Source organism: Grampus griseus, assembly GCF_964374135.1.
Source record: "Grampus griseus genome assembly, chromosome: 2".
Classification (NCBI taxonomy): Eukaryota; Metazoa; Chordata; class Mammalia; order Artiodactyla; family Delphinidae; genus Grampus; species Grampus griseus.
In genome coordinates, this window is record NC_139018.1 from 90,824,738 (window position 1) to 90,843,539 (window position 18,802).

Genomic DNA, 18,802 nt, shown 5'->3' on the forward strand with positions numbered 1-18,802 from the left:
CAGCGCTGTATCCCTGCAGTAGGGAAAGGCAGACCCTAAGACAGCTGGTTCCCAGGACTCTGGTGAACTCATAACAGGCCTCGGAGCCTGCCCTTCTCCTCCTATACATGGGAAGTGAGGAAAGAAGTAAACAACAAAAATATCCAGGAGTCTCATGCATTACTGGGGCTTAACATTACCAGAAACAAGTGTCCCTAGAGAGGAGCTTTTCCAATGACACTTAGCGGGGATGGGGGTGGGGAATGGGGAGAAGAAAGCCGAACTGCTCATTGGGCATTCCCTTAAGTGATTTCTGAAGGTTCATTTCTAAAGGCAAATACAGTAAACTGTCCCCCTAAGGAGTGACCCAGTGTACCAGAGGCTCCGAAAATATGCAGATGGAATTTCTGGGATTCGCAATGTTGCAATCAGTTGTTTTCCCTTTTTTTCAAGAGGCAGCCCCGAGGGAGCTAGCAGCAAAGCTCTTCTCAATGCCATAGATAAGCAAAGAGCAACTGAAAGAGACTCTCTTGCAGTCCCCAAGGTACAGACAGGCAGGGGCTGCAGCAGAGCTCACAAAGGGACGCAATTGGCATTTACGCTAAGATGATGTGCAGCTCTAATCCTGTGCCCTTTGCCCCGCACTATATTCCAATAGGTCAGAGCATCCTTGCTTGGTTTGCCTAATGCATATTTTCCTCTCTGGTCAATAAAACTCCCCTCTGTCTCCACACTGACAATAGATGTGAAGGTCAGCTCGCCCCCTCCAGCTGCAACAGTGTCTGAGCTGTCAGTGGGAATTTAAATTAAGGATATAGGTAATCATTTCATTGCTTTTAGGCAAAAATGGGAGAGTCTGTTGCTTTGGCTGCAATCAGATTCTCGGAAGAGAAGTGAAAAGATCTCTGGGCTCCCAGAGGAAAATATTTTAAAGTGCCTGAGAGGGCCTAAAGCACATACACACTGCCTTAAGTGGTTCATTTCCTAAGAGAGAGACTCTCTCTGTTACATTTTTCCTGGTGCAAGCTACCTTCTTTCTCAGCTTTCATTGCCAACAATGTCACCTCCAGCAGAGCAATCGCGATTAGAGTGAAATGAATTCTGTACTGAAGAGGTGACAAGAAAAGGAAGACAAGAGGAAATGAAGAGATCGGTAGAGACCTAGGTGGGAGGGAAGCTGCATATGGATTTGTGGGCCTGAGCCCTGGGCCGGCTCTGCTACTGACCCGTCGGTCGTGTGATCTTGTGTAGATCCATTAACCTCCCTGGGACTCAGTGTCCTTATCAGCAAAATGATTTGATTGAGGTTAAAAGTTCTCGAAGATCCTTTCAGGTGGGTTCCAGTATTTCCTGAGCTTAAAAGTCATTTCAGCTTAGAGTAGTTTAGTGTGCACTAGTCTCATTTTAGAAAAACTGGATGAGAGTGGTGTTTTGCCCTCAATCCTCAAATTCTATAAAGTTGAGCTGGAACAGAGCTCCACAGATTATCCTGTCCAACCTGCTCATTTAGAAGATGGAGAAACTAAAGTGGCTTTTCTACTTGGCTTTTTCAACCACAATTTCCCCCTCGATCTCCCTTTTTTTTTCTTCCCTCTCTTTCTAGCTCTCTTTTCCTGATCTCTGTTGATGGAAGATCTTCTAATGCAGTTCAGATTTTCTCAAGAAGTCAGTGAGAAATAGAACAGAGTCAGAGAGAGAAGGAAATTGGTTCATACTTCTTTAAAAAGAACCAGACTCCTATTGCACACTGTATACACAAATAATTATGGAATGATTAAAGATTTAATTGCAAAAATCCAAACAACAAAGTACTAGATAAAAATACAGAAAAATATATATATTTGACCTTGCTATGTGTGAGAATTTCTGAACATGATCCTAAAGGCGGAAACCAAAAATGAATAGATCAATATATTGTAGTGGCATAAAAACTAAAAGAATTGCACACCCAAAATACCTACACACAATTGAATGTCAAAAGAAGGTCCTGGAAGAAATGGGCAATTCATGTGGCTCATAGAGTTAGTCTTCTCAATATATAAAGGTTTCTTTCAATTTAAAAAGAAAAATATGAGCAGATAGTAAAAGGGAAAAAAGGTGTGAATTGCAAGTCCCAGAAATATGAATGCTCATTAAAACATATAAAAATACCCTACCTCGGGCTTCCCTGGTGGCGCAGTGGTTGAGAGTCCGCCTGCCGATGCAGGGGACACGGGTTCGTGCCCCGGTCCGGGAAGATCCCACATGCCGTGGAGCGGCTGGGCCCGTGAGCCATGACCGCTGGGCCTGCGTGTCCGGGGCCTCTGCTCCGCAACGGGAGAGGCCACAACAGTGAGAGGCCCGCGTACTGCAAAAAAAAAACCTTACCTCAATAATTATTTCCAAATAAATACAAATTGTAAAATCTATCAGATGTGCTTTGCTTATGAAGTTAAAAAACTTTGCTTTACTTTTGTTTTTTATAGTAGCAACAGCCAGCATTGGTAAATGAATATTTTTAAAAACTCTTAGTAGAAGTGTAAATGTATAGCTGGTAATCGGACAACACATAACAATCTTTAAAACTGAATATGCTCTTCTGTGCTCTAGAGCCCACGAGCCACAACGACTGAGCCCACGTGCCACAACGACTGAAGCCCACATGCCTAGAGCCCGTGCTCCCAACAAGAGAAGCCACTGCAATGAGAAGCCCGCACTCGCCACAACTAGACCCGTGCACAGTAATGAAGACCCAACACAGACAAAACTAAATTAATTAATTTATAAAAAAAACCCATACATTTCCCAAGAGTCCTTAATGATATTGGCATTTAGAGTTTTAGAACTAAACCTCAACTATATATGTGTGTGTGTATATATATATGTATATACACATGTATACATATAATATATGGATGCATTATTAGAGCCCCTTTTGGCACCTACTGCAGGGGGAAGTCACGTCTGAGCGGGGATAAATGGGTTCTCGCCTATGCAAAACCACAGGGGTCCCCAGGATAGGCAAGAAAAACAAGCATTTTTTTTTTCTTCATCTCCTTACTGTAACCTCCCTAAGAATATCATTGAAGAGAGACCCCCTGTATGAGTCTGCTCAGGCTGCCATGACAAAATACTATAGACCGAATGACTTAAACAACAAAAATTTATATTCTCATAGTTCTAGAGGCTGGAAGTCCAAGATCAAGGTGCCAGAGTTGGTCTCTGGTGAAAGCTTTCTTCCTAGATTGCAGCGGGCAACCTTCTTACCATGTCCTCCCATGAAATTTCCTCTGTGTGTGAGTGCAAAGAGAGAGGAGAGAGATCTCTAGCTTTCCTCTTCTTAGAAGGACACTAGTCGTATCAGATTAGGAACCCACCTTTATGACCTCGCTTAACTTTACACCCTTGAAGACCCAATCATGTTGGGGGTTAAGGCTTCAATGTATGAATTTGGGGAGGACAAAATTCAGTCTATGACACCCCCAAGTGAACCAGTTTATTGGGTCATCTTGTTGTTCATTTAACCGATATTTACCAAACAACTACAATTGCCCATCAGTGTGCTGCATCTGGGATGTGTGGTTATTATGCTTGCTTTTCTTCCTTGACTTATGGAGTACATGAATTTGGGCTAAGGTGGTATCTAACCCAAATTCTCAAAGTCTCATACTAAAAAATAGGAAGGCAGAAAATTGTGTCGACACAAAAACCTGCACACAAATGTTTATAGCAATTTGTTCATAATAGTCCAAAATTGGAAGCAACCCAGAGGTCCTTTACTAGGTGAATGTATAAACAAACTGGGAAATTCATGCAGTGGAATATTATTTAGCAATAGAAAGAAATGAGCTATCAAACTATGAAAAGACATGGAGGAACCTTAAATGCATGTTATTAAATGAAAGAACTGATCTGAATAGGCTACATTCTATGATTTCAAGTATAACACATTCTGGAAAGGCAAAACTATGGAGACAGTGAAAAGATCAGTGGTTGCCAGGACTTGGGGGTTGGAAGGGGTGAATAGACATAGTGTAGGAAATTTTTAGGGCAGTGGAACTATTCTGTGTGATACTACGGTGATGGATACAAGTTGTTGTACCTTTGTCCAAACCCAAAGAATGCATATCTCCAAGAGTAAACCCTAAAGTCAACTATGGACTTTCATGCATAATTATGCATCAGTATTGGCTCATTAATTGTAACAAATACACTACACTAATGCGAGATGTTAATAATAGAGAAAAATGGGGGGAGAAAGTGAGGGCATATATGGGAACTCTTCATTCTTTCCATTATTTTTCTGTAAATCTAAAACACATCTAAGAAACTAAACTCTATTCATGTATTTTTTAAACAGGGAAAAAATAGAAAGGCAGAAAGCATTCTTCTCCACTCCCTCCCCTCCCCTCCCTACACACATACACCCTCAGTCAGTGTTCACTGAAAGGGCTGCTGAGAAGCTGACAATCTGATTAATGTAATATTTGGGACCCTGTCCCAAGCTGCCCCTCTGGGATTATTCTTTCTTCTATTCTGTCCAGCACTGCTTAGACTCAGCGTGCTTGCCATGATAACACTTGTCAAACACGTGGGACAGTTTCAGCCACAGCTACCAGGTTTACTGCTATCGAAGTTCAGTACGGGACTGATAAAAAGACTCCATGAGACCCCTGTTAGCCCAGGAAACACCTTTGAAAAAGATGACCCACCTCCCTACTGTTATCTTTTGATTATTCTTGAAATCACTTACAGGCAGGAGAGTTCTGTCAAGTCACAGTGGACTTAAGCTTGGAGGTTAGTGGTAAAAAGGGGAAAAAAATTGAAAAGGAAATTGTTGAGGATTTCAGGTTAGCTGATCTTGGGGTTTTCTTGTGCAACTCATGTTATAGAGGCCTGTTGTCTTTAAGAATAGTGAAATCTGAGTCTTAACTTTGATGCTCTATGAATGGGGTCAGGAATCTGTTACATAATACAAATTAAAATTTCAAAGAATCTTCTATTCATTTCCAACGTCAGCCTCTCTGCCTGGTCACCAGACCTTCCCATGGATATTTCAATGCATGATTCATTCTTCATGTCCAGTTGGCAGCAGTGGGCACTGGGCTGACCCTGGCTGTTACCTACCCCATCTCCCATGCTCTATGGATGGTCCTCTAGACACTGTGCAAGGAAACTATTAGTCTGATCTGAAAAGACACAGGACAACGGACACAGTCCCACTTCTACATCTCTCTTCCTCAGACAGATTAAGGGTATTTGATTGCCAATGCAATTCTGGTCTTAAAGGGAAAGAAAGAGACCCATTGACAAGCAAACATAACAAGTGATGCTTTCAGATACTATGTCCAAACTGTTTTGGGGGTATTAGAAATTTACTGTCAGTATTTGGGCCTTTAAAAAATACTATAAAAGGGACTTCCCTGGTGGCGCAGTGGTTAAGAATCCGCCTGCCAACACAGGGAACACGGGTTTGATCCCTGGTATGGGAAGATCCCACATTACCACAGAGCAACTAAGCCCGTGCACCACAACTACTGAGCTTGTGCTCTAGAGCCCACCAGCCACAACTACTGAAGCCCACGTGCCTAGAGTCCATGCTCCGCAACAAGAGAAGCCACCGCAATGAGAAGCCTGTGCACTGCAACGAAGAGTAGTCCCCGCTCGTCACAACTAGAGAAAGCCGGCACACAGCAAAGAAAACCCAACGCAGTCAAAAAAAGGAAAAGAAAAATAAATACTATAAGAGACCAACTTTATGTCTTAGCTAAGTTCAAGTCCCCCTCCCCTGCCCTATAACTGATAAAAATATACGGGTCCACTCTCCTCAGAAATAGCATGACTGATGGTGGTTAGGAGGAGGTCAGAGGTCAAGCCAAAGTGGCATTTCTCCATCTCTTACAGAAATGGCCATTTTGCTCCCTTGCAAAGGTAAGAGTGCATTGCTGTAGCAATAATGCAGTAAATGGTATTCTAATTGACCTTAAATAGATACTAGAGCTCTCTAAGCACCTAACTTTCTACTGAGGAGGGATTCAGACACATGGAATAATGGGGGTTTTGCTTATTAGCTGTACCACACAAGCTTCAGATAACCAAAGAGAGCTCGCTTTTTAGCCCCATAATAACCTCACTGCAAATTGGAATGCATCGAGCATCTCCATCTGTAAACTAGTCAAAACTGAAGCTGTGTCTACTCAGATGGAACGAAAAGACCATGGAGCAGTAGAACGCGTCACTGTGGATCACCACGGCCTGTCTCCTAAGTCTGGATGGATGTGCCACGTGTGCCCTGACCCCTCGGAGAGTGCTGCCCTATTAAGATGGCATGGCAGCTGGCTCAGTGATGCGTCAGGCTGGTCATTTTATTGCGTAGAGGCACGACCTGAATCAAGTCATTCATTCTTCATGTCTGGCAAACAGTGTTCCAAGATTTAAGTATTTGAGTTTTTAAACCGATGGCTCTTTTCCCCTCTATATTATATCCCAAGAAAAAAAGAATTATGTCTGAAAAATAACGTTCATCTGTCCCAAGCGCTGCTAAGTTAATGCCTTTATGTGAAGGTTTGCTTAGGGTAGAGAAAGGGAAGTGCTTTGGGTCCATTCCACAGACTCATACAGCCCTGCTGAAGAAACTGGCCCTAAATGACCCCCTCCAGAGCCATGACCTTTTTTTTCCCCAAGTCTCCATTATCCATTGTCCATTTGTCCAGTTGTGCTAGTGGGTGACAGACTGGAAGGAGAGTGAGGTTTTTCAGGGACTGGAAGCCTTACGTTCTGCTCAGTGTCCTGGTTTTACTGGTTTGCGTCTTGTGCCAGTTGATTTTATTGACAAAATTGTTTGTCCCAGTTTCAGTATATAATTGGCTAATTTTTTATCTGTGACTGTGAGTCTCTTATTTCTCTTTGATGTTAATTGTATGGAAAGCAGTTGAAAGGAGAGTTCTATGTTTCTCCTCTAATAGGAAGCATGGTTGAAAGTCAGAATACAGGAAAATGAGAGAAGCTGATTAGTCAAATTGCTTCGGGAAGATAAATGGCAGTCATTGATTGTGTTAGGAGATTCGATTTCCAAATAATCCCCACTACTCAGAAGTGCAGCACAGCACTAACTCCATTCAGCGTCACAGTTCGGATCAGCCATCGATCAGCTTTCGAGCGAAAACAAACTCTAGAGTCTAATCAGAATATTTGCAGAAAAGGTGACTCAAATTACGTCCTCCTTTAACCAAACACTAGCTCTTATTTTGTGTTCACTGAAGTCTGTTCTGATTTGGGAACTAGCCAGATGAGGAATGCCAAGTGTACAGAACATGTGGCATTTTCCACTTTACATTCAGATGAGCTGGTGTCACTGAAAACCAGTGTTTCAGAAACGAAATGGAAAGGCCTAGAGGAACTTGCAGTTAACAGTGCTTGAAAGACACTTGTCTTTGTTAATATGTTTGCCTTAAAAATTTTTTCAGAGTCAAGAGAATACAACTCTTCAACTTTTAAATATTTGCTATAATTCCTTGCTTCTCAATTATATAGTATATCTTTCCCTGCAGTCTGCCTCCCAATACCCTAAGAGGAATCCTGCAAAGGATTCTCTGCAACCACGTCAGGAAATTTTCAGCAGAAAAGTTGTGATTGGAAATTGAAACCAGTAAGACTATGTTTTTTTTTTTTAAATCTAAACCCAACTCAGAGTATTTTTGATGGCTCAGATGTAGAATTCAATGTGAATTCAAGCATGTATTAATGCTTTAGAGGGAATCTTAAAGCAATGGAATAATTATTAGTACAGTACACGAGGATGCAGAGGGTCACACAAAACCACAAAACTGATAGAAGCCTATGTTCATTTTCATGTAATGATCACACTCTCACCTAATTATCACATCTAGCCTATTTTTGTTAGAGCTCACACAGTATACTGAGTGCTCGATTGACTAATCACTTACACTATACACTTGCTAAAGATCATGATAGTAGCAATTTAGAAGCATATCAGTGCAATTTGTTTGTTGTGCTGAGTCAATCAAAATATTGTTCCCAGTTTCCCTTTAATGGTTTTACTGAAGCAATTTAAATATTCTGTCCTTACCATCCATCTTTGACACTTTCCTTTTTGAAACTATGAAAGAATTCTAAATTTAGGGTGTGGGTAGAGATGTATGGAGCCACACACATAGAAATCTGTTCTTATTTTCAATTAAAGCATTTCTATTGACTTTGTTCTATAGACAATTTATAGACAGTATTGCTTTGAAATGGGAAGTGACTTGATGAAGTATACCAGGGTGTTTAGCTAGGCTGGACTTAGGACTCAGATATTTCTGATCAATAACTTGGTAAATAACAATTTTACCCCCTAAAATGTACATATTATATTTACTTCCTGAATTATACAGGGGCTAGGGAGACTCCTAGGGGAATGATGAGCAAAAACACAGTGTGGAAACACATTAATCAAAGTCACAAAAATGAATTTATTACGAACTATAATTAATGCCATTACAGAGAGAACACACTAAAGGGGGTCAAGAAAGACTTTCTGGGTAGTGATGTTTGTGTTGACATCTAAAGAAGTTGGTTGGCTTGCAGAGTCCTGGGAGGGTATTTATGACTGGGGTAAAAGAAGTGAGGAGAAGCCAGCGCAGGCACAGCCTTTTCAAGGATGCTGGTCCTTAAGAGCAATGGGAAGGCACTAAAAGGGTCCTTTAAGCATGCTCACATTTGCATCTGGACTTTTCTGGTTCAACATAGGAATGAACTGGAGGAAGCCAGTTAACAAACTGTCTTAAGTTGTCCAGGTGATAAATAATGGTAACTGAGACCAGTAGGGGATGACATAGATGGAAACAAGTAGTCAGATTCAAGGCATTTGGGAGGCAGAATGTCCAAGTTTGGTGATGGTTATTTATTTTGTGGGGAGGTGAGTGAGGCAGATGATTTCCAGTTTTTTCACTTGCTCAACTGAATGGCTGTAATATTTACTAGGTAGATAACCCTGGAAGAGGACCAATCTTGGTGGGAGATATGCATTTGTAAAAATTAAACTTGAGATACCCTTGAGACATCCAAGTAAAGATGTCATGTAGACAATGACTTACATGGTCTAGAACACAAAGAAAAAATATGGACTATAAATATATATTTTGATATCACTGGCCTATGAGTAGCAGTTAAAGTTGAGGACAAGAATATGTTTCTTAGGAAGAACATATAGAAGAAGAAGAAAAGAAGACCAGGACTCAGCCTTGAAGAACTCAAATATTAATGATCGGGTGGAGAGAAATATGCAAGGGAAAGCTTTGGACAGAGAGAAGCCAGGTAGGCAGTAGGAATATATGAAGAGTGTGGTATCACATTGACTAAAGAATAAGAGAACTTCAGGCAAAAGGGAGCATGGTAAATAGTGCAAGGATTGCCAAGAGACTGGATACAAAGAGCACTGAAAAAATATCCATTGCATTTGGTGACCTGGAAGGATTATCTGAACTGTTCTCTAGCACAATGGGATCAGATACCAGCCTGGAGCAGGTCAAGGAGAAAGTGGGACATGGGGAAATAGAGATCTCGGGTAGAAAAAGCCTTGTCAACTTGTAGCCCCTGGGTGGATTCCTAGAAATCATTAAGGAGGGAGACTGTACAAGCGTCACGCTGGTAGAGCCTCAGACCAATGAAAACTAGGCATTAATGTATATATTAGTTTTATTTGTACTGGCTTCAGGTTGAAGTTTACTTAGTATTAAGGCCATTAAGCCTTAAACAACCGATATATGATCAGATCACATTTTTCCACCTTAAGTTAGATCATAGAGCACAGCAAACCAATTGATTACTTGGCAGTTGGCCTATAAATGATCGATCCAGGCAAACATAGCGTCTTTGGTTCTGAACAGCCTCCACCATAAGCACAGTCATGCATCCATCAACGGAGGCAGCTAGTTCTGACTAATGTCAAAGGAGATAAGGGAATGGTGTCTCTGTGAGAAGGGTGTCCACAGAGGACAGGCAGATAATATAAATGATCAAGTGATTGAAATGCAACTGCAGAAAACTAGAGGAAGTATACCCCCTTTAAAGGGGCAGCTGCCACTTCGTTCAAGCTGATTATAGCCGTGGGAAATGCCAGACATCCAAAGTTTTATGTGAAATCTGCCAATAGGCCATTACGTCAAAATTTAAAGATGTTTCTAGCCTATGACCTGCCAGTTTGTGACTTCTGTTGTAGGACTACAAACTTTAATTTAGGGGATGTTTCATGAGCACTTGCTATCTGTAAACTGTGATAGAAGCTTATGGGTAAGCACAGATGACATGGCCCCTGCTCCCTGAAAGGCCATTAACGAGTGAGGAGACGTGAAACAGCTATCATGTAAGGCAGAGGGACGAAATGCTAAAAAGAGGTACAATTACAAAGTTCCAAAATGCAGAGGAAGGAGCTGTTAATTTTGGTTGGAGAGAGGGCCATCAGAAGACTTTATAAAGGTGACATTTGCACTGGATTTGAAGGATGGCAATGGGGAAGAAGTAAATGGGAGGAATTCAATACTTCTCAGCAGTACCTAAAATCTTCCTTTAGAATATGAAATGTAACTTTCAGAATCAAAACAAATGCAAACAAACAAGTACAACGTATAACTTTTCTGGGTTAAAAAAGCTTTGTTTTGACATGCTAAGAGTTCCTCCAACGAAAGAGATAATTAGCAAATGACATCACCTTGTAATTTGCTGATTTCTGTTAATGATAAGAGTAACAACTAACACATGTACTGCTTTATAGTTTTCCTATAGCTTTCACTCACTTTTTCTCAGTGAAGGCTGCCATCTAGCCAAGACTGTCCCAAGCCAGGACGGCTACCTCAGAACTTACCAGAGTTGTCTGTGGCCAGAGTACTTGGTCCTCTGGTTATGCTCCAGGGAAGGGTGCAGGTTGCAGTGCCAGACAAGGGCTCATCTCCTTGTAAACAGTCCCCGGTGCTAGTTCGGTTCTGTTCTTTGGGCGCTCTCCAGGTCCTTTTCCATGGGAGGGCTCAGGCATTTTTTTTTTACCTATTGAACATAATCATTCTCTGTTCAAGTAAAATATAGTGTGAAAGTAGGGATGGAGTGGGGAGGGCTGACCCACATTCAGGTTCTTAGAAAAAACGTATTCTTATTGGCCACGAATCTCTGAGCTTCCATGTCACTCCTGGGGAAGGATTTTAGTCTATGGATTCTCTGACTTGAGCAGGAGGTAGAGTGTGCAGGGTAGGGCCACTATGGGATGGTAAAGTACTACCTGGCCAACCCTCCTTCACCTCCCTGGTGGACTCTTGCCCCAGGGTAATGGGTGAGGCATGGTAGTACATAGGAATTTTTCATGGTTCTCTAGAACCTCCATGGTGCTGTCTGCAAGACCACACTAGTAAGAATACTGCAGGAGCTCCTTGAGCCCAGGGTGCTTGTGTTTCATCACAAGAACAGAACTAGGTTGGTAAAAAAAAAAAAATGGATTTTAAGACTGGCCAGCTCAAACTATTCACAGTGGTTCCCAATCCACTGGAGTGATTTAGGTGGCCCCAATGATAGGAGGTAAGCAAAAAAAATAGGGCTGCCATAAGGTGTCACTTCCATCCAGAATGTGAGCAGAGTAGTGTTTCTGGGTTGCAACTTTAGTCTCATCTAAAATCAGGCTTTATTACCTTCAATCCCCATAGCTTAGTGGTTCTCAAACATTTCTGCCCTCCCAGATCACCTAAGCATTGTAATAAATGCAAATTCCTAAGATTCACCCCAAAATACTGACTCAAAAGTTTCAGAATGGGGACCAAGAATGTAAATTTCTAATGGAAAGCCCAGATGATTCTGAAGCAGGTGACAGTCCATGGACTTGCCTTTGAAAACCAATGGTAAGAATCACTTATTTCCTCAAATCACTTCCCATTCCCATAACTTACTTACCATCATGAACGAGGAGAATGAAGTAAGTGATGGCCTATCAAGAGTGTGAAAGGCGCAAAGGTCCTGTGGTCAGGGTCTCCCATTCAATTACTGCCTAAATTTTAGATTTCTGACATTATATCCAAATAATGTTATTAATATATTTAATTACAGAAGTGAACCAACAGGATTGGAAGAAGATGATGTTCATCAAATAATTTTAAACTTTGTCCCATTACCAGATTATAGGTGATACTATAGGTGATACTTATAGGTGATATAATTTAAATTTTAAAATAAATCCTCCAATTACATTTTGAATGGCAAAATTTTATTAAATTGTACTTTCTGAATTGAAGGTAAAAATATCTTTTTTTTTTTTTTGGCTGCGTTGGGTCTTCATTGCTGCGCGTGGGCATTTTCTCTAGTTGCAGCGAGCAGGGGTTATTCTTCGTTGTGGTGTGCGTGCTTCTTATTGTGGTGGTTTCCCTTGCTGTGGAGCACAGGTTCCAGGCACTCAGGCTTCAGTAGTTGCAGCGTGGGGACTCAGTAGTTGTGGCTCGCGGGCTCTAGAGCGCAGGCTCAGTAGTTGTGACGCACGGGCTTAGTTGCTCTGCGGCATGTGGGATCTTCCCGGACCAGGGATCGAACCCATGTTCGCTGCACTGGCAGGCGATTCTTAACCACTGTACCAACAGGAAAGTCCCAAGTAAGAGTATCTTAAATGCAAATATTGAACTTGTATAAGCTTCTGTAATTTTTATTTTGGCACTTGTTTTTATTTTATAGTGTACAAAGGGCCCCACCCCATCTCACTCCAACCCTACTCCCAAATACAGAAGTGACCTGGACCTCTCTCAATGTCTGTAGAGAAGGCAGCTTAGGAGAGCAGAAAATAAAAGATAAACTTTCAGAAATGTTGCTTGTGGGCTTCCCTGGTGGCGCAGTGGTTGAGAGTCCGCCTGCCGATGCAGGGGACACGGCTTTGTGGCCCCGTCCGGTTAGATCCCACATGTCGCGGAGCAGCTGGGCCCGTGAGCCATGGCCGCTGAGCCCGTGCATCCGGAGCCTGTGCTCCGCAACGGGAGAGGCCACAGCAGTGAGAGGCCTGCGAACCGCAAAAAAAAAAAAAAGTGTTGCTTGCTAGGATTTTAAATATGCACCACTAAACTAGGGTCTCAGGCTTTGCATGGCTGAATTCCTTTCCAATTGTACCATAGTACAATAGGAAGTTATCTACATTAAGATGAAGAAAATGACTTTTCACTCCCAAAAACTGAACCAGAAGAAAGGCCTTTCAGATGAAGAAAATAACTTTTCACTTCCAAAAACTGAACCAGAAAAAAAACCTTTCTCTAGCCGTTACTAAGCTGAGCTATCCCTGGACAGATTGTAATAAAACATTCATTCACAGTTAGAAGATCCAGAACATTTACTGCATGTTTACCATCTATTTATGCCCTCTCTTTCTCTCTCTCTCCCCCTCAATCACAAGCGTGCAAACACACACGCACGCGCGCGCGCACACACACACACACACACACACCCCACACACCCAAACATGACAACCAGTACTTCAACTGATGACAGTACATCAGTGGTATAAGCCATTTCCTGCTACTTCTTTCATGATTTCCAGATGTCTGGTAGGAAACTCACTCCATTCTCTGTTTCCTTAGCAAATTCCACAGAGGGATGCTCCTGGTGGATTTTTAGCAGAGCTGTATACTTAATGGGCTGCTGGGCAATTTTGTCAAACTAGTTGTTTTCTGGTGACTTATCTATAATACTGAGGGAGCTACACAATGTTATCTGTTTGTAAATAATTGTAAATCCTTCCTGAGCTTGCAGGGAGAAATGCTTTATGGCTAAATGGAGTTGATTCCCCTGGTAGTTTAAGTTTCTTACATGAATCTCCTTCGTGACCTCAAAACAATACCTACATTTTTTCATCCTTTTTTCTCCCTGGAGAAGGAAAAAGAAATAAACAAAACCAGACTTGTTAGAATATAATAGTTTGTTAAGAGCGAGCTAGATTAGTTGGTGATTAGTGTTGTTTTAATTAAATAGGAAACAAAGATGGAGCCCATGGGAGGTTATTTACCTTTGGTGGAAATAAATTTAGGGATTCTAAATTCTAAATTCTACAATGGGAGCACGTTTTGTTTTGCAGTTTGGTGATCGCTGTTTTTCAAGATTTCACTCAATCTGAAGACCAAGGACATTTAGACAATTGTTAAACATATAATTCCTCAGGGCCAATTAAAATAACAATACATTTGCGCTGGGTTTTCCAATTTATAGGATGCCTTGAGATAGTTAAATTTTTCTTTCTCTTTACTCTGTCTTAAAGCATCAAACTGGGTGGCCTTTTTCCCATCCATAGCAATTACATCAAATAATAGTCCCTAGTTGAAACGTTAAAGTTCTTTGAAATGAGTTTCAACAGAGAATGGTAATCTTGAAAAATATTAAAAATTTTTAAAATGCTTTCTTTATTTTAGTGTACACTTTCCGTTATGCGATTTTTAAAAAAATCTGCCACCTGAAAACTATATCTGGCTATGTTCCGGGCACAACCCAGTGGGGATAGAAATAAAGCCAGCCTTTTCAGAAGTCCTCTACTTCCAATCGCAGGCAGTTGGAAACTGTGGGGACATGGATAATTTTCAGTCAGAAATAAGCGGATTGGTACTAGAAAATGCATCCGTTAAACATCAAATGGACTCCACTCACAGTGTTAAATAACAGCTAGAAAGAGGAACCTCCTGCAATGGCCCCAGACTGCCAAAGGGCTAATCCATGTGTGTCATGGTGACAGAGCTGTCTTCCTGATGGAGGCCATTGGAGGATTCCAGCGTCCCATGCTGTCACGTCAGGGAGTGAAGTAGCTCAGAGGCCCACTGGCTTCTCCTGCCTTGAAGAAAGCCTAGGAACCCAATCAAGAGTTTGTCTTCCATAAAGGAGATTATTTCAGAGAAAAATGAAAATTAATGAAAGACTTTTCAAAAATTCAAAATAGCCCAGAAGAAGCAAATACACTAGGACTGGAGTCACAGAAGAAGAAACCAGGCTTAGAAATAGTGCATTTTGCTGAGGTCACCCAGGAAGTAAATACTCTTCCCTTGGAGAAAATTAACTTGAAAATCACAATATCAAGAACTCATCAGAATCCATTTCCCAGTGCCCTCCTCCCATGTTTCTCTGCCTCATCCTGCTACCAGAGGTTGGCAGTCAACCCAAGGCCAGCAGTCACAGTTGTAGACACATTCCAGATGGAAAGATCATTTTGTTTCTAGACACCGTAACAAAGGACTTGGCAGTTGGTGCGTAACCCTCCTGCCGGGAGCAGGTGTCTTCACTTTGACAAGATTGTATTTTACACCGAATGACTCGAAATGGACTGTAACTTGTAGTAGGTCAAACAAGTTGGGGTTTTCGAAAAGAGTTGGCTAACCAGCTTGAGGTGAGGAACAATGACATGGGAAATGAATTACCTGTTTACTAATGTCACAGTCATCTAGCCATTCATTTTGACTGCAGCAGGCTCCTTAGCGCAGCCTGAGGTTCTAGCCTCTGAAAGGCTCAATGGAAACTGCTGGTTGGGAAGACAGTAAGTTAAAATGTACACACACATGCAGAGAAAAACAAACTAGATTTTGGAAAATAATTCCGTAGTGTGAGCTAGTATTTTCCTTTAGTGGAATATACCACTCTTTTAAAGGTGAATGTATTGCCTTTGAGACAATGTTTTCTACAAACAATTCAACACAATAAAAAATCTTTACGATAAATACCTAAACACAAGAGTCGATTGGTTAAGTAAGCTGTAATATAGTTGCACCGTGGATGAACAATTAGAAATACATGCAACAATACGGATGATTCCCACAAACACAAGACTAAGCAAAAGAAATCACACCCCAAAAAGTACATACTACATCATTCCATTTATAAGTACAAAACAGGAGATACTAGCGTGTGGTTAGAAAGCAGCAGCGTGATTACTGGGGGGGGGGGGGGTTTGTTAGTGACTGACAGAGGGCCAGAGGGCATACTAGTAATGTGCTGTTTCCTGATCTAGGTGTTGCTTATGTGAATGTGTTCAGTCTGTGATGATTCAGCAAAAGAAACACTTATATGCACTGTTCTGCATGTAGATTTTACCTTAATTCAAAATGAAAACATTAAATTCCCCTAGCACACAGATGTTCTTAAAAGAAGGCCTGATTTATACATTTTTTAAACTGGGAAGACAATCTACTGAACTGCTGTAGAAAAATAAATTAGGCTTCAGATTTTATTCTTGATGAGGGATGGCTATGTCTATGGTTTAGAGAGCTGGATCATGAATGGACTTGAGACATGAGGCGTCTGAAATAAGCAGTGAGTGTCTTCTAGGTTACTTCAAACACATGTTTTCCATTCCCTTCCCAATAAAATTCTACCTGTGACCTACCTTGGATTAACCTTCAATTGGAAACGCACCCTACTTCCGTCTCATGCTGAATGTAAAATTGTACCTGGTATATAAAAATAAATTATTTGAGAAAAGTATATTGTGAGCTTGGGGAACAAAGTTAGATTGAACTTTTTTCCCCCTAGATTCTTCCCCTTCCTCTTGCATGGATATTCACCTACCAAACCTTTTTCCCATTCAGTGGATTGGAAGTTGCTACTATAACTTGATTTTTATTTAAGTGGTGAATTGTATCACTGGGCATGAGGTGGTAATGAACTCAAATAAGTATTGAGAATGTTGACATCTAACCTCAGGTTTTCCTCTCTCTCACACTGGAATCTTAGGTAAGTCACTTCCTCTCTCAGAGAGCTCAGTTTCTTCTTCTGTAGAATGAACCAGTTGACTTGGGCCACCTCTGAAAGAGTCGAGAAGCAACACAAATATATAGACAAAAGTCTGACAATGTTAGATATACCACAGTATGAATATCCCACCAGAAGTGCTTCTCAGATTCTTTCACTGGGTGATTTTTAGCAGGTGAGGGGAAGAAAAACCCCTAAGATTGACTGGATGACGGCAGAGTTTTCTCACCTGTCCTAGAATAGAAATTATATTTCAGATTGCATTAAGATGGTGGTAGAAGGTTCAGAAGTTATGATTAGGTTTTTCTTTGACCTCAGTTCTACCTTTATCCTTGGTCCTTACTCATTGTTGTCCTCATTTAAAACACTACAGTTCTGGCTTCCCTGGTGGCGCAGTGGTTGACAGTCCGCCTGCCGATGCAGGGGACACGGGTTCGCGCCCGGGTCCAAGAGGATCCCACATACTGCCGAGCGGCTGGGCCCGTGAGCCGTGGCCGCTGAGCCTGTGCGTGCGGAGCCTGTGCTCCGCAACGGGAGAGGCCACAACAGTGAGAGGCCCGTGTACCGTAAAACACTGCAGTTCTAATAGAGAAGAAAATGCCCCCCCCCCCCAGAATGGAATATGTCAAACCAGAGTGACCTTTGTCCTTTAAATTTATTTATTTATTTATTTATTTAGGGCTGTGTTGGGTCTTCATTTCTGTGCGAGGGCGGCGAGCGGGGGCCACTCTTCATCGCGTTACTCGGGTCTCTCACTGTGGCGGTCTCTCTTGCTGCGGAGCACAGGCTCCAGACGCGCAGGCTCAGTAGTTGTTGCTCATGGGCCCAGTTGCTCCGCGGCATGTGGGATCATTCCCAGACCAGGGCTCGAACCCGTGTCCCCTGCATTGGCAGGCAGATTCTCAACCACTGCGCCACCAGGGAAGCCCCCTTTGTCCTTTACAGTCAAGGAAGTAAGTCTTAACCTGAAGCTCCGGAATCCACCCCATTGGCTTGTAACTGGGATTAGAGTATTGAGCTGGGCCGTACTTCCATCCTCTAGAGGAGAAGTGGTTTATGAAGGACTGGCACGTTTGAGGTTAAGGGAATGCTCTCAACCTGAGTAGGTATCAAACTGAGGGATACTGTTGTCACAAAGGGACCATTTTCAACACTAAGTTTTCCTTATTTCTTCCAGAACTCTGAGTTGATATAAGCTACAAGGCTATCAGAGAAGAGGACTTAAATTCTCCTGGGCATATAATTCAGGCACAACATGGAAAATGTAAAGACTTGGGATGTGAGAAGAGCTGCCACATCAGATGTGTTCAATCCTGTCTCCCCCCCGCCCCCCCCCCACCCCCACCCCCCCACCGCCCCGCAACTTTGACAATTGGCAGATGCTGGTCTCCTATTCATGGAGAACTGGAGACAACCAAAACCAGACTTTCCAGATTAAATGCCCCAAGCTTGGGACCATTTTAATAAGAGAAAAATGGAGTTTTCACACTTTCATCACGCTGGAGTTTGATCCTCCAAGGCAATTTCAAGGTATGCCATTAGGCCTGTTTATTACAGTTTTTTTTAAAAAAAGAGAGGGTGAGGCTCTGAAGCTTCTCCAGGTGATAGCACATCCAAGAGATGTGCCTCCTTCCTTCCTTAAAGCTGTCTTCTCTGAATTAGAAATAATTCCAGAAGAATTGCCTCTGAGACCCTGGGAACTAACCCAGAATCCTGCCTGCTTCAGGACCTTGCAGAATCTCCTTAATGCATCTTTTCTGATAGGTGAAGGGGAAGCAACTGAAAACCACTTTGACTGCCCTGGATGGTTGTGACGGTTGTTTTTTTAACTCTTGAACTGCCTACTAGTGAAACTTACAAGGCATAAAAAGGAGGTGTTTTACCTTGTCCAGGTTACAATAGCAAACTCAGAATTTGGTGGGGGAGGGGAAAGGCTGTTTTTGGCTTATATTTGATGAAGTCAGTCAATTCCTCCACTAGTATAATACGGACCTTGTGTGTGAAAGATGATTACAACATTGGACTTGAAATTACAATTTGTTTTCAATGGGTGTTACTCCTAAAACAGTTTTTCTCTTAGAGTGTGTTATTTGCATTCAGTAACATA